The following is a 13406-nucleotide window of genomic DNA, read 5'->3' on the forward strand; positions in this document are numbered from 1 at the left end:
GTCCTCTGCTTAGAAACGTGTGTCGCGCTACATTTTCTGTACATATAGTTTATCAAGTTGTTTGATGGCATTATCAAATACATCAACGCCGTCATCACTAGAATCATTGGTAGGTATTGGGGATAAATGGCTTAAAATCTGCCTTCCTTCAGCACCTGAACAGTGTTTTAGTATAGCAAGTTTGCGTTTGTCTGTGTAATCATCCCCCTAATGGCTTCAATGTAGGCTTCTATGCCTTCTTTCCACTGTTTCTACTCCAAAGGAGGTTCTCCTGGAGTAGCTAAAAATGGGGTCAGAGCACCAATGCCCTCCATGGAATAAATCCAAATACAGAAAAACAAATTAGATGAGAAGTAGATAACCTAACAACAATGAAAATGTTCATGGATTGATTATATACAGTAGTGAAGTTGACACACCAAAATAATATATAGCTGTGTGTGCCAGTGAGTTGCAGTCTTTAAGCTGATAAATTGGCAAACAATATTTGAAACCCTGCATCAGTGAGAAGCAGTATTGATTGACACACAAGAATTTGAAAGTTAATTATGATATTTGAGCTGTGTGCGTCAGCAAAAACTTGAAAATGCAGTAACACGCAATGTCGAAAAAAATGCCAACAAGCGCAGAGTAAGGAATGGTCAATACGAAAGTTAGCGATGCGGAGACATCAAAGCAACAGTGGCACAGAGGATACTAGGCAACGCCTTTTATGTTGTGTCTAGATCGGAGCTTGGCAATATCAAACATGCAGAATTGGTGGTGTAATGCATGGTGCATCACGATCAGGAAGTATAGATTGCGCTGTGTATACAGTTCGCAAATGAGCGCACTAGTATTTTGAAGGATGTGAGCATGAGCGTGTTTATTTTTAAAGTGTGAGGCAAACGCGCATAGTTGCCAGTGCACTTTCAAAGTGCGAGGCACAGCAGCTAAATAAGCAAAAAGCTTTAAATTGCATGAAGTCTCACCACAGGCATCGTTGAGGACGGGGTTTTCATGGTCACCTCGATCTACAATGAAGGTATGATGCGGACGAATTCTGGATGGGAAGATAGATTACTGACAGTCAATGGATTCACGAGCTTCTTGTTGCAGAGCTTCAGGCTTGACAGTCTTCCAGGTTTATCTTCCAGTCGTCCCCAGTCTAAAGTCCTCTTGAAAAGATAACAGGATTCAGCAGTATATTTCAGTAAGTTTATTTGAATGAGGAGATCAGCTGACCAGCTATTACAACAACCCTAAGCCAACAGTCCTTGTGTGGAATCTGGACCACACATTCTGTGCTACAGATTCCACCCAAGAACTGAAGGATGCCACACCATTCTTGATCGAATTGATAGTGACCATAATGCCCTACTTTTATGCTCCTCTGGGCTACCGGTTTTAACATCTAGGTGTAGTCTAATGAGGGGTCATGTAGTAACCACAAACAATAATAAGTGAAGTAAGTGGCCAAACATACTTGCTGAAGGCAAGCCCCCTTTTGGAATTTATAAAGAGGTGATACAATTCCTACTGAAGTTATCAAATGCTAACGTAAATGATGATAGCATTTTAGCCAGCTATCTAGACCTGTTGAATAATATTTCTCCCTTTTTTAAATGCCAGGGAGGTTTGCTCCGGTACAAACAAAAAAATGAACCCTGGTATAATAAGCAATGCAGGCAGGCAAGAGTTGAACTTAAGGAGGCAGTAAAGGAGGGGACGAGGTCTAATATATTGAATAAAAGGAAGAACTATAAGAGTATACAAAGGGAGGACAGACACAACTGGGAAAAAGTGAGTTGGCGCACCCTGGTTGAGGATTCTAGGCAAAAAGATTGCCTTTTATTTTGGCATCTAATTTCTGAGGGGGTAACCTATCAGGTTGCCGAAAATGACTCTTACATACAGCTGCACACCTGGGAAGGGTATTTTCAGGCATTATACTCCACGGAGGATGGTGAGGCTGTGGGTATTGCAGGGGATGTATCAAGGAGCCGAAATGCGGAGCTTGAACATATTGAGGATCTGAGTTTCTCCCTTATGGAAGTTAAGAATGCAATCTCAATCCTCCAAATTGGCAAAGCCCTCGGGCTTGATAGACTCCCTGGAGATCTTTATAAATCTGGACCCAATATATGGGGCCCCCTGCTTCATGCTGCTTTTAATGCTATTACACGTGGAGGACCCATACCGGGTACGCGGCAGGGCGCTGAAATGATCCCCATATATAAAAAAGGGGATAAAGGGGACCCTGCAAACTAGAGGCCTTTAAGCCTTATAGGCGTGTCTCAGAAATTTTTTTGCAAATTCATTTTAACTCGTATTCAAGATTGGGCAGAGGAAAACAATATTATCTCCCGTTTGCAGGCGACGTTTCGAGTCGCCATTAGCACTTTAGACCAAGTATTTTTTTTATGCTTATATGGAAACACGTCACACTCAAGAAAGGTCATCTCTACGTAGTATTTGTTGACCTGAAAACCGCTTTTGATTTCATTGACCACACCCGGCTCTGGATCACCCTAAGGGACATGGGACTTCCCCATTTCCTACTCCACTTTTTAATCAGGTTACACCAGGATAATTATGCCAGAGTCAGATGGATTCAAGATGGGAGGCAGTCTGGAAATATTTTAATTAGGAAAGGAGTACGCCAGGGATGTGTGTTAGCTCCAAACATGTTCACCTTATACATGAATCAGCTCATAAAAGAGCTATATGACTGTGGTGGTGACCCACCGAAGTTGGATGGTAAGCAAACACCTGCACTTTTGTTTGTTGACAACACACTACTTATATCCAAAACCCCAAAGGGCATCCAAAATGTTCTAACTAAATTCTCAAAAGCATCTGAATCTAGGCGTTTGAAAATCAACTGTCTCAAACCAAGTATATGCTTTTCAACCCCTACAAATCTGCCATGGCTAAAGTACTGTTGGAAGGACAAATCCTAGAGCAGGTTAAAGCCTTTGATTACATAGGCGTTAGAATCGGGAGAACATGGCATGGTCCCCCCAAATTCTGAAAAGTGTTTTGACACTACAACAAGTTGATGGTGCAATTGTTAAGAGCCCTGCAACAGAGATACAAAGGGCAAAAGGCTTGGACGCAGCACTATATGGGGCAGAACTCTGAGGTTTAGAGGACACTGAACAACTAGAAGTTGCTGCAAATAATTTTGTAAGTGCTCTTCTAAACATTCCAGAGAATACTCCCCTATTGCCACTCCTTACTGATCTGGGGTTAAAGTCAATCTCCCATTGTGCTGATCTAAAATTACTCATGTTTTGGATGAGACTGTGGACCAGCAAAACTTAAATACCCGTAAAAGATGCTGTGGAAGAAATGCTGTCCATACATAGGAAATCAGGTCTCTTGCCCTAGTTCGGGAAGGTCAAGGGGTGGCTCAAAAAATAGGGATGAGTACAATGTATTGGAATTTTATTAATCCTGGTTGTTAGGAACTAAGGTCACCAGGCACTTTAACAACGCAATTTTTAAATGGTAAAAGTTGTTCCAAATTTAAAATGTATATGGATGATGTAGAACCCCCACAAGCACGTGAACTTCATATTCAGTTTAGATTTGGCGCTCCCTTCTCCTAAAAGCTGTGAGAAGTAAATGGTTGAACTCTACTTTTACCTCAATGTGCCCGTACTGTAACTCTGCTACCAAAACCATTGCTCATTATATTTTCTTTTGCCCTGCTTATGCTACATTGAGGAAAAAGTGGCTTGTTCCCGCATGCCGCGTGCTGTCTTTTTCTTGCCACTCAGATGCTCTGCATGTTTGTACTTCAGACACCTCTAAATGGCTTGTTTTTACTTTATCCAGATACCTCCTATGTGCCTGGTGGTTGCGGGCCAAGGTGGTTAAAAAAAGTCTTACCACCGGGATGGGAGATATCTCAAGGGACAGCCATAATTGAAGCCCTGTATAGTATACTAGACAATTTGGATATTTTTAACAACTATTTGCTTTTGTATGCTTTTGTATGATTGAAACTCATTCTTATTCTGCACTCAAATCAAGGTGAGTGATATAAGTTGCTATCTTCTTTTTAAATAATCTTTTATCTGTTCATTCATAAAATCCTTGCACTGATTATTACCTATTTATATTTGCTGCATTTTATGTATGATATGTGTGTATGATCTTGTTATTGATCGAATAATAAATATATAATTGGGTTTTAGAGAAAACTACTTTACAATGGACCACTGTTTTGTGCTACGGGGAGTGCCAAGGAGGTCAACAGCAATCATTTGTAGGCTTTGTTATTGTTCTGTCAACTTCCAGGTTTATTTTTATCGGGTTGATTGATTTACACTTACGGAGAAATTGCATAGGTGGTATGTTCCATAGGAGCTGGTTTTTAAACTCCAGCAATTGCATTCTAATAATTGGGAACAGGTTGACTTAAATGGATCACAAATTTGATCAGAAAAAATGTGGATGAAAAATGTACTAATTCACGGGAGTTTCTTAGACCCCTTGGGCCTTATTTATGAAGGCCTTGCGCCACCGGTGCGTCACTTTTTCCCATTTTAAAAGTGACGCACTGGTGGCGCAAGGCCGTCATAAATAAGGCACCTTGCTTTTTAGTCAGCTTTTTTGGACATCACAACTGCATTGACACATGTAAATTCATTTGCACAGAAAATTTGGAGCTCCCATGTCCAGTGCCTAATGTATGCCGATGACTTGGTCATAATCAATTACACTCCCTTAGGATTACAACTAAACCGCCATCCTCCACGCCTATTGTGATTTAAATCATTTTATTGTTAATGTGTAGAAAACAAAAACTCTGTTTTTACTCAAAATTACCTATGATTTACATGGTATCTAAATAACGTTCCATTGGAACAGGTTTGTTAATATAATGATTTGGAATTATGTTTGCAAATAATCTATAATGGGACAAATATATAGCAAATTCAATATTCTCACTTTTCGGAAACTGCAAATGCCCTAAAAAGATTACATTCTCATTTTGGTGGCTACTCAGCAGAGCCTTCTAGGAAGTCAATTACTGGCAAGCTTATTCCACAGACACCTTATGAAGCAGGGCTGTTGACATTTGATTGTAGCGTTTATTGGGAGCTCCTTGAAAGCCTCTGTAGAAAGACTGTCCTGGGTCTCACATAAAACCCAATGATGCATGCAATAAGGTTGGAACTGGGCTTCAACTCCTGAACCCTGTCAGTGCAATCCAAACATTAATGTTCCTTTTCAGTATCAAGCAATGTTCTAGAGATCAACTTATTTAATGCTGTGGGATGTAAGAGCACGTACTGATGAATTCTGGTGGTCTATTTGTACATTCATTGAGAATTCCAATTGGGAATTGATATTTTTGAGATTGATAATTGAATGCCCCTAAAGACTTTTTAAAAATGTGCTGAGAGATTGGGTAAACAAATGCATTGTAGTTTGTGATTCACTCCATCTAAAGGCAAAGCATCAGTAGATCATTCTATCAGAAATCTTGATGATCCTGAGATGTCTCCTTATCTGTTTAAGGTCACAGACAAACAAGTTGGGAGCATTATTCTTTGATTCCATGTAGGAGTGGATCCAGACTGAGGAATCCTTGGCTTTAAAAGTCAAATTTTAGAAAACAATGTATATTGATTTTGTGAATTAAAAATGTTATACACACTAATGCACCTCCTTTTAGACTGTACTTTCTTTTTGAATGAGAAAAAAACAGTTTTCCGTCCATTATTGAGGAAGTGTGACAACAGAAATTAAAATGATTCAAATTTTGATGATACACAAAATGATAAAAATCACTTTCTGCTCAATAAAGCATTTTGTAATTTCAATTGCAGAATACATTACGCTAATACAGATAAGACCCTTTTAATGAGTGGCCTCTATGATAATGTAATTGCAGTTTCAAAGTAAGCCATTTTTTAATTATACTTTTTACTGAGATCCCGAAAATTGTGATAAAATACAGCAATTCATAACATTCACACACCAACAATAAATACACCTAAAAAACACATTTTATGATAAAAATTATCCAGTTGCAAGAAAACTACAATACATGAAACTCCACATGAGATAAAATCGAAAAACGAATCTAAACTAATTCCTTCCTAGTTAAACCTTCGAAAGTGCATAAAGTACTTAGGGGGGTCATTAGGTTAGCGGGTGGATCGCCACTGCCTGTATGGCGGTGGCGATCTGCCTGCTAAAAACCTCCGCCCGCCTAGAATTTCCCCCGCCACATTACCATTAAATTTTCTGCCCAGTCGAACAGTCGATCGGGCAGAAAAGCAGCTAACATGGTGGCGGTGTCTTGGAGACACGGCCATCTATATTAGCATTGCAGCGGGGACATGCCTTTACGTGGTGGCAATGCCGCCATGGAAAGGCAGGCGGTTTTCACCATTGGGGGCCTGTAGCGGGCCACCAGGGATTCTGGGGGGTGCATATGGGGGGTGCAGTTCTATGCACAGCAATGGCAGGCAACGCGGTGCCTGCCACGTTGTGCATGGAACTGCATAACATGCCTTCTTGGCATTGCAGCGGGCGGTGCTGAGAGCACCGCTCGCCGCAATGGCAAGAATTTAGGATACGCCCGCCAGTGTGACGGGCGATTCCTAATGTCACGAATGGGACCCCCGCATCAATGGCAGGAGGTCCCATTCCACGGTAGGATAGCAGGCAGACAAAGTCTGCCCGCCATCCTAATGACCCCCTTAATGTGCAAAGAAGCAATAAGGTGTGATCCAGTCTTTTAGACCTACCCTGCGTCGTCGTCCATAAACAGCTCTCAGATAATTTTGAATTTTTTAATCCCTTTAATACGCATTGCATATAGCCGTTCCTTCTTTCTAACATGCTTCATTTGATGCAAACATTTCCCCAAAGTAAGCCATGCTGTTATAAACAAATCATTTAATAGGTGTTTAATATTTAGAATTATTAAGACAAGAGACTGGAATGTTATGCAATGTTGTAGTTTATATACTTTCGTCTGAATATTGGCTGTCCTATCCAATGAGCAGAGTTACCCAAAGTGAGTGCCTGAACTATGAACCGAAACATACTTACTTTAAGATGTTGGGATGTTTCGCTTGGATATTGGATGTAATTTACATAAGTACATAAGAAATGTATAATCTTATGTATAATGCAATTGTTTTATTTAAGATTGTATATACGTATGTTGTTTTTGTGCACTATATTTTGAGCTTTGTTTTTCTGTAAGAATTTATTTTTGCAAATAAACATATTTTGACACTAAAAACATGTCTGACTTCTTGCTACACCCAGATGATCAGAACATTGCATTTGTGATAATCTAACTACTACCAAAATACACAGTTCGGTAGAGCTAGGGTTTGAGGCAGTTTGGAGTTGGATCAAGAATAGGAACCTCATTACTCTGGAAGAAGTTTACAATAAAAGCAAAAATCAAGTAGGATGGTATGGATCTTCACACTTGAAAATTATAGTTAGAATAAATAATCTCCCAATAGATGAAATTTGAATTTTAGTTCATAGTTGCTTCAGTGTTCACACAAACACCTGTGTATCATAGTATCAGTCACTGGTCTTGATATCTCTGTAATCTGAATTATAAAAAACAAGGAATAATAGGTAAAATAAAAGATACAGTGAAAGATCAGATAGATCCTTGGATGTTAAGGAAGATCTAGGAAGACAGATTATGGTAATAAAGCATTAAGGGGTGCTAACTTTAAGAAAATGCTACTATTGCACTGTGTCTTATATATTATGAGCCCAATTGTACTCAACACTAATTAAGTAACACTAATTAAGTCCTAGTATTTCAGATCAATACCCAATATGTTCCAGACAGGGGTCGAAAAATACAGAAAACTTGGAACTCCATATATTACAGTTCTAAACATCTTGGCATAACCTCCACATCTAGGTACAGTTGGCGCTTATTGTGATGCTTGTAGCCCATTCACTGATAACAAGATTTTAGAAACCAAAAGACTCACCCTCGTTTGATTCATGGTTGCAGAAAATGAGGAAGATTAATTCGACTAAAAAGATTTATTATGAAAGAATTAATTTGCTCTATAAATATTATTGAAATCAGAATTAACATCTACACTTTATGTGATAAACTGATATTTATTCATCAATGATTTTGCATTAGCTCTATTTCTTATTTTTCTGTATTTTGATTAGGAAATGTTTGTTTGAACAGAAAACAATATAAAAATGGATGCAAAGATGCATTTCATCATTGGTGATCTTTAAAATGGTTTCCCTACCCTGTGTGCTGCATAGAGTACAAATTTCGCTATGATATACCACCCGTACGGTTTACACAAGGTAATGCCATATACAACAAGTACTTGTGGGGGGGGTGGCGCTGTCCTGGTGGCATTGGGCACCTGTAAACAGTCTACATATTGCGGTGGTATAGCGGCAGCAGATATATATGCATATTATGCGGCATCACACTAACTCGTCATCAATGATTGGTGGCACAACTCACTCTCTGACCCTGCATACGTACAAGAGCATATGGCTATGGAGCATAAACCCCTTATCCAGATCCTTTATAATCATTCAAAGTTAGGTTTCCTGCTACCCGCTGGCGGAGTAGTGGTTCAGATATGGAGGTATATGGATTGACGTATGGGGTGGCAAGGCTGCTTGACGAGTATGACACCGCTGTGGCACGGCACATATCTGCGCCATAAGTGGGATCTACTAGGTATATCTACTTTAGGCGATGCCATCTGGGGCACCACCCTCAAATCTTTTCAACAGTTGCAGACAGACTTTCAATTGCACAAGGCACAATTTCATAAGTACCTCCAGTTGAGACATGCGCTCAGCCCCCTATTGCACTCACTCAAAACTTTGCCTGAATTCCATCCCTTCAAGGGCAGACTGCTTACGGGGGACCTCGGGGCACATAAGATACGTCATTTATATCAGACACTAACCACCCACGCCACACCACGTTACATAAGACATGGGCGGCATGGTTAAGGGACTTACCAGACATGACCGATGATGACTGGACGGAGGCCCTGGCCAGGCCCCGGGCGCAGTAGTGTCCTCACATTACTGCTTCATCCAATTTAAATACAAACACCGCATATACTACACTCAATCCTGGCTATGGCAGGTGGGGGCCATCCAGTCTTCAGTGTGCCTTCGTTGTGAGAGGATGAAGGGTACTTTTATACACACTGTTTAGAATTGCCATGCGCTCCAGCCATTCTGGTGCAGGGTGGCATCCTGCATAGATCGGGTCCTGTTGTTGAACCTTCCCTTTGACCAAAGGCTATTTTTATTACATAGCAGTGACAGGATTGGTGGGAACAGATACAAACAGCACCTGCTCTTTTTGGCCCTCACCCTAGCAAAACAGGATATCGCTCAGCAGTGGAAGGGAACGATCCCACCCAACAATCAGGGCATGGATGAAGGCCCTTGATCGATGCATGTGAGCCGAGATGGCAGTTTCCCAGGCCCGGTGATGTCCCCAGAAACACAGTAAAATATGGTCCAGATGGGCAATATAGAAAGGAATAGATTTACCACCCTTACCCCAAACAGACCCTTAAGAGAATGGCCCCAACATACGGTTCCGGTCCCTGAACATTCCAGACACTATTATACAGTCAGTTACAGTTGTTTACATTCAGACTTAATATATTTGGTGGGGTCTAAAATGCTCTGTGTCAAGAAGTTTGCATTGTTTTATCGGCATTGTTTGCAGGGGTTACAGTTTTACATATATGTGTGTAATTTGGACTTATTGGATATTCAGTACGTGTACAGAGGACAATGACCCCTTATGTACCTGGGAAAACCTATCAAATATGTTCAAAAGAGAAAGATGCATTTCATGCTAAATTACAACTCGAAATGGATTGCATTTTGCGAAATTACGTTTAATTTCCCTACATTTGACATTATTATGCAAACCCGAATTATGCTCTCTCAGAGATGTTATAAAGAGAACAGATATGTACTGTAGAGTCAACAATGACACAATAGCATCCATCTGTTCCCACATTTCAGGGATCTAGTTTAGAATAATTCGGGTGCATATTATCAAGGCAGGCGATAAAATTATCGCTGTTTTAGCGGCAGAAAACTGCCGCTAAAATGGCGATAAATGTCTTGATAATATGCTCTATGGAATTCCACTTGAAGCCCATGTTAGATGTCCTTCAAATTTAACATGGGCTTCAATTGGAATTCCATAGAACATATTATCAAGCGCATTATTGCCATTTTTGCGGCAGTTTTCTGCCGCTAAAACTGCGATAATTTTATCGCCTGTCTTGATAATATACCCCTCAGTTTTTTCTATCTTTTCCCTTTCAACGTTTAAAGCTAAGAAACAAAATTAAACCGGCTAATTCCATATTTTGTTAGAAGTAGCTGTTTCTGAGCTTCCCAATACACTTTAGAACGATAATATATCTCAATATTTTCTTTTCACTTAAAAAACTTAGAAAATCCACAACTTTGATCCAATATTTTAGCAAATTGTTTATTGTTTCTATCTGCAAATGTTCAACATGCATAGCAGAAAACACACCTAAGTATGGGAAAAACACCTATCACTAACTATCCACAGGACAACTCCCTACAGCTTTTTCATATGCCAATCTTGGCTTAATCTTTGCCTATCTGTGTCATAAGGAAATGTGTTACACCCATCCTTTATTCCTGGCTGACAGGCACCTGCATCCATGAATGCTCAAATTAATGCTGTGTTCATTGCCCTGTATTGAAAAAGGAATGTTTATTACCCTGTATTGAAAAAGGTATAGGTCTTTTGGGTAGGATAGTTCCAAATCAAGTATCAATTTCCTTTGCAGAAGGTCATTATCAATATCCTCAGTCTTTATGTATGGAAGTAACAAAGTGAGCCCAGTGCTGCTATCCTAGGGAAAATGAAAAGCAGTGTCTCCAAATGTAACAGTCTCAGTGGAGTCAAGAGAATCAATTTGATAAAGCGGTGTCTCAGTAGAAGATGAAGCAGAGCTCTGTGGAAATTCAGAATAGTCTCTGAGCATCAAGTCTGCTAGGAATCTATTACATTGGTAATAGGATGGTTTACATTGGCAACAGAATGATTAGTAGTCGGATCTTCATAATCAATAGCAGCACAAGAGCATCAAGACGTTCCTCTTCCAGCAACATAAAAAGAGGAGTGAAAAAGTCAAGTCAATTTAAAGGACAGATAGCTGTCCATCCACTTCCTCTTCCATTGAACTTTTCACAGTGAGCTTGAAAGCCTGCCAAAGGTTACATAAATATTTTACTGCTTCAGCAAGTTTTGTTTTTTTGAGTCGTCTTTGTCTTGCTGCACCAGTATTGCATTCATTGATGACTCAGGCTCAGTCATGATAATTATATATTCTTAGCTCTGTAGAGATTTCAAGTTAAAATAGGGAGGATCATTAGCTCATTTTTGATGCGATCACAATTGCTCTGATGTCCTGGAGTCCAATGCAAAGAGGATTGTGCATAGTGTTTCCACCTTAATGTGTTTTTTATTGCATGATCACTGTTTTTCATGCGCCAGCTAGAGTAGAAACTAGGAAAATAAACTAAAGCTGGTATTTATTCTCCATTATCACTACATACCTAAAACAGCAAATATAAGAAAAAAGCTCTGTAAAATGTGTTCTAGAGCTGCCTTAATAACCCCTTGTTGATAATTAAATCAACCAAAGGCATAAAGGCCATACAAATGAAAATAGATGATTTTATGCAAAGTTCCATGTAAGTATCATGTCTGGGCCTTTGCAGAAACTTGAAAATGAACAAATGGGGGGCGTTGCTTGGTGCTCAGCAAAGATGGGTGCTTTCTTGGGAGTTCCGCGGTATCTCCGGGGCGGACGCTCAAGTTGTTATGTATTTCTGGTGATTTTAGATCACTTTTGAGCAGCAGAGAGCTGCGGAATGGTCTGTGAGCTCTAAGGAGAGTTTTTTTCGTCCTGTAGTCTGTTTTACTGGTGGCTGTTGCACTAAGGTATTTTGCCTGCGACAGGGTCCTGAATTAGTGTCTGCTACTGCAGTTACGTCGCGACACAGCGAGTAAGAGCTGGAGTCAGCTTCTAAGTGCCTCACAGAGAATTGTCTCTCATTCTGAGTAAGAGGTACTGTGTGCAGCAATTTTAAATAATAGACCACAGGTCTTGGAACCTATATTTATTAGTGTTGGGAGTGCTTGTTTCTTTCATCATTGAAGGATACAAAGTGGTGGCCACTGACAGGAACCTCATTGCAATGTGCAGTTTCTGCTGACAGGTTCTGGTCTTAAGTATGGGATAAAATTCAATACTGGTTGGCTACTACACATGAGGTATTTCGACAGGAGAGGTGCCCTGAAATAGCGCCGGCTGCTGCAGTTACATCACAGTGAATGAGAGTTGGAGTCAGCTTCTAAGCTCTTCACAGAGGATTATTTCTCATTCTGAACAAGAGGTACTGGGTGCAGTAACTTTGAATGTTAAACTATAGGTCTTGGAATTTTTATCTATCAGTGCTGGCTACAAGATGGCGGCTGCTGACAGGAACTTCATTGTGTGTTGCATTTCCTATTGACAGACTCTAGTCTTATTAATAAGACATAACTCAATGCTTGTTTTTTACCACATATTCCTCAGAAATGTTGACTTTTCTGCTGTTTGGCGATAATTCTTCCTAATTCCCAAAATCCTACTGGTTTTTTTTCACTCAAATCTATGGCACTGGTGGTTCTCGCCTCATGAGTAATTCCTGCGTTGCTTTGGGCATGTGGTTTGCAGTATATAGAAGTAGATTCTCCATGCACAGCAGGCATGATACTTACCATGATCTAAATAATTTAGTGTACTCATCTATATTGCCTTGCCTACATTTCTCAGAACATACTAAGGTTATACGATCGTGGTCATTACAAGCTTACCCAGTTGCCAAAGGCATGGGTGGTAACACTAAGGACAGAGACTCCAGAGGGAATCTGAAATGCTTCACCTACCCCAGATTCACCGGCTAAAGTTAGACCTGACTGTACCTCAACTTTAGAAGCTATATTACTCAAGCTCAATTCCATCCACGATCTATCTCAAAGTACCACAACTAATACAGATCTATTTCAGGTGGAGGTGGCAGCATTTCGTAATGACCTTAAAGATCTTTCATTATGTGCGTCTAACGCTGAGACAAGAATAAGTAGCATGGACGATTATACAAATAAACAAGAAAAGTATATCCAAAATTTGGGACGTTCCATTACATCATTAAAGAGAGAGCTAACAGAACAGGATGATTCGAATCGCAGAAGTAATCTTCGTATTTTTGGAGAACCGGTAGGGGTGTGAGAATTCTGCTCCTTCATAATTGATTTCCTGCTCACTTGGATACCAAATGTCCTGAATCTCTCTTTCGAAAAAGAC

Source organism: Lissotriton helveticus, chromosome 12 (assembly GCF_964261635.1).
Source record: "Lissotriton helveticus chromosome 12, aLisHel1.1, whole genome shotgun sequence".
NCBI classification, from domain to species: domain Eukaryota; kingdom Metazoa; phylum Chordata; class Amphibia; order Caudata; family Salamandridae; genus Lissotriton; species Lissotriton helveticus.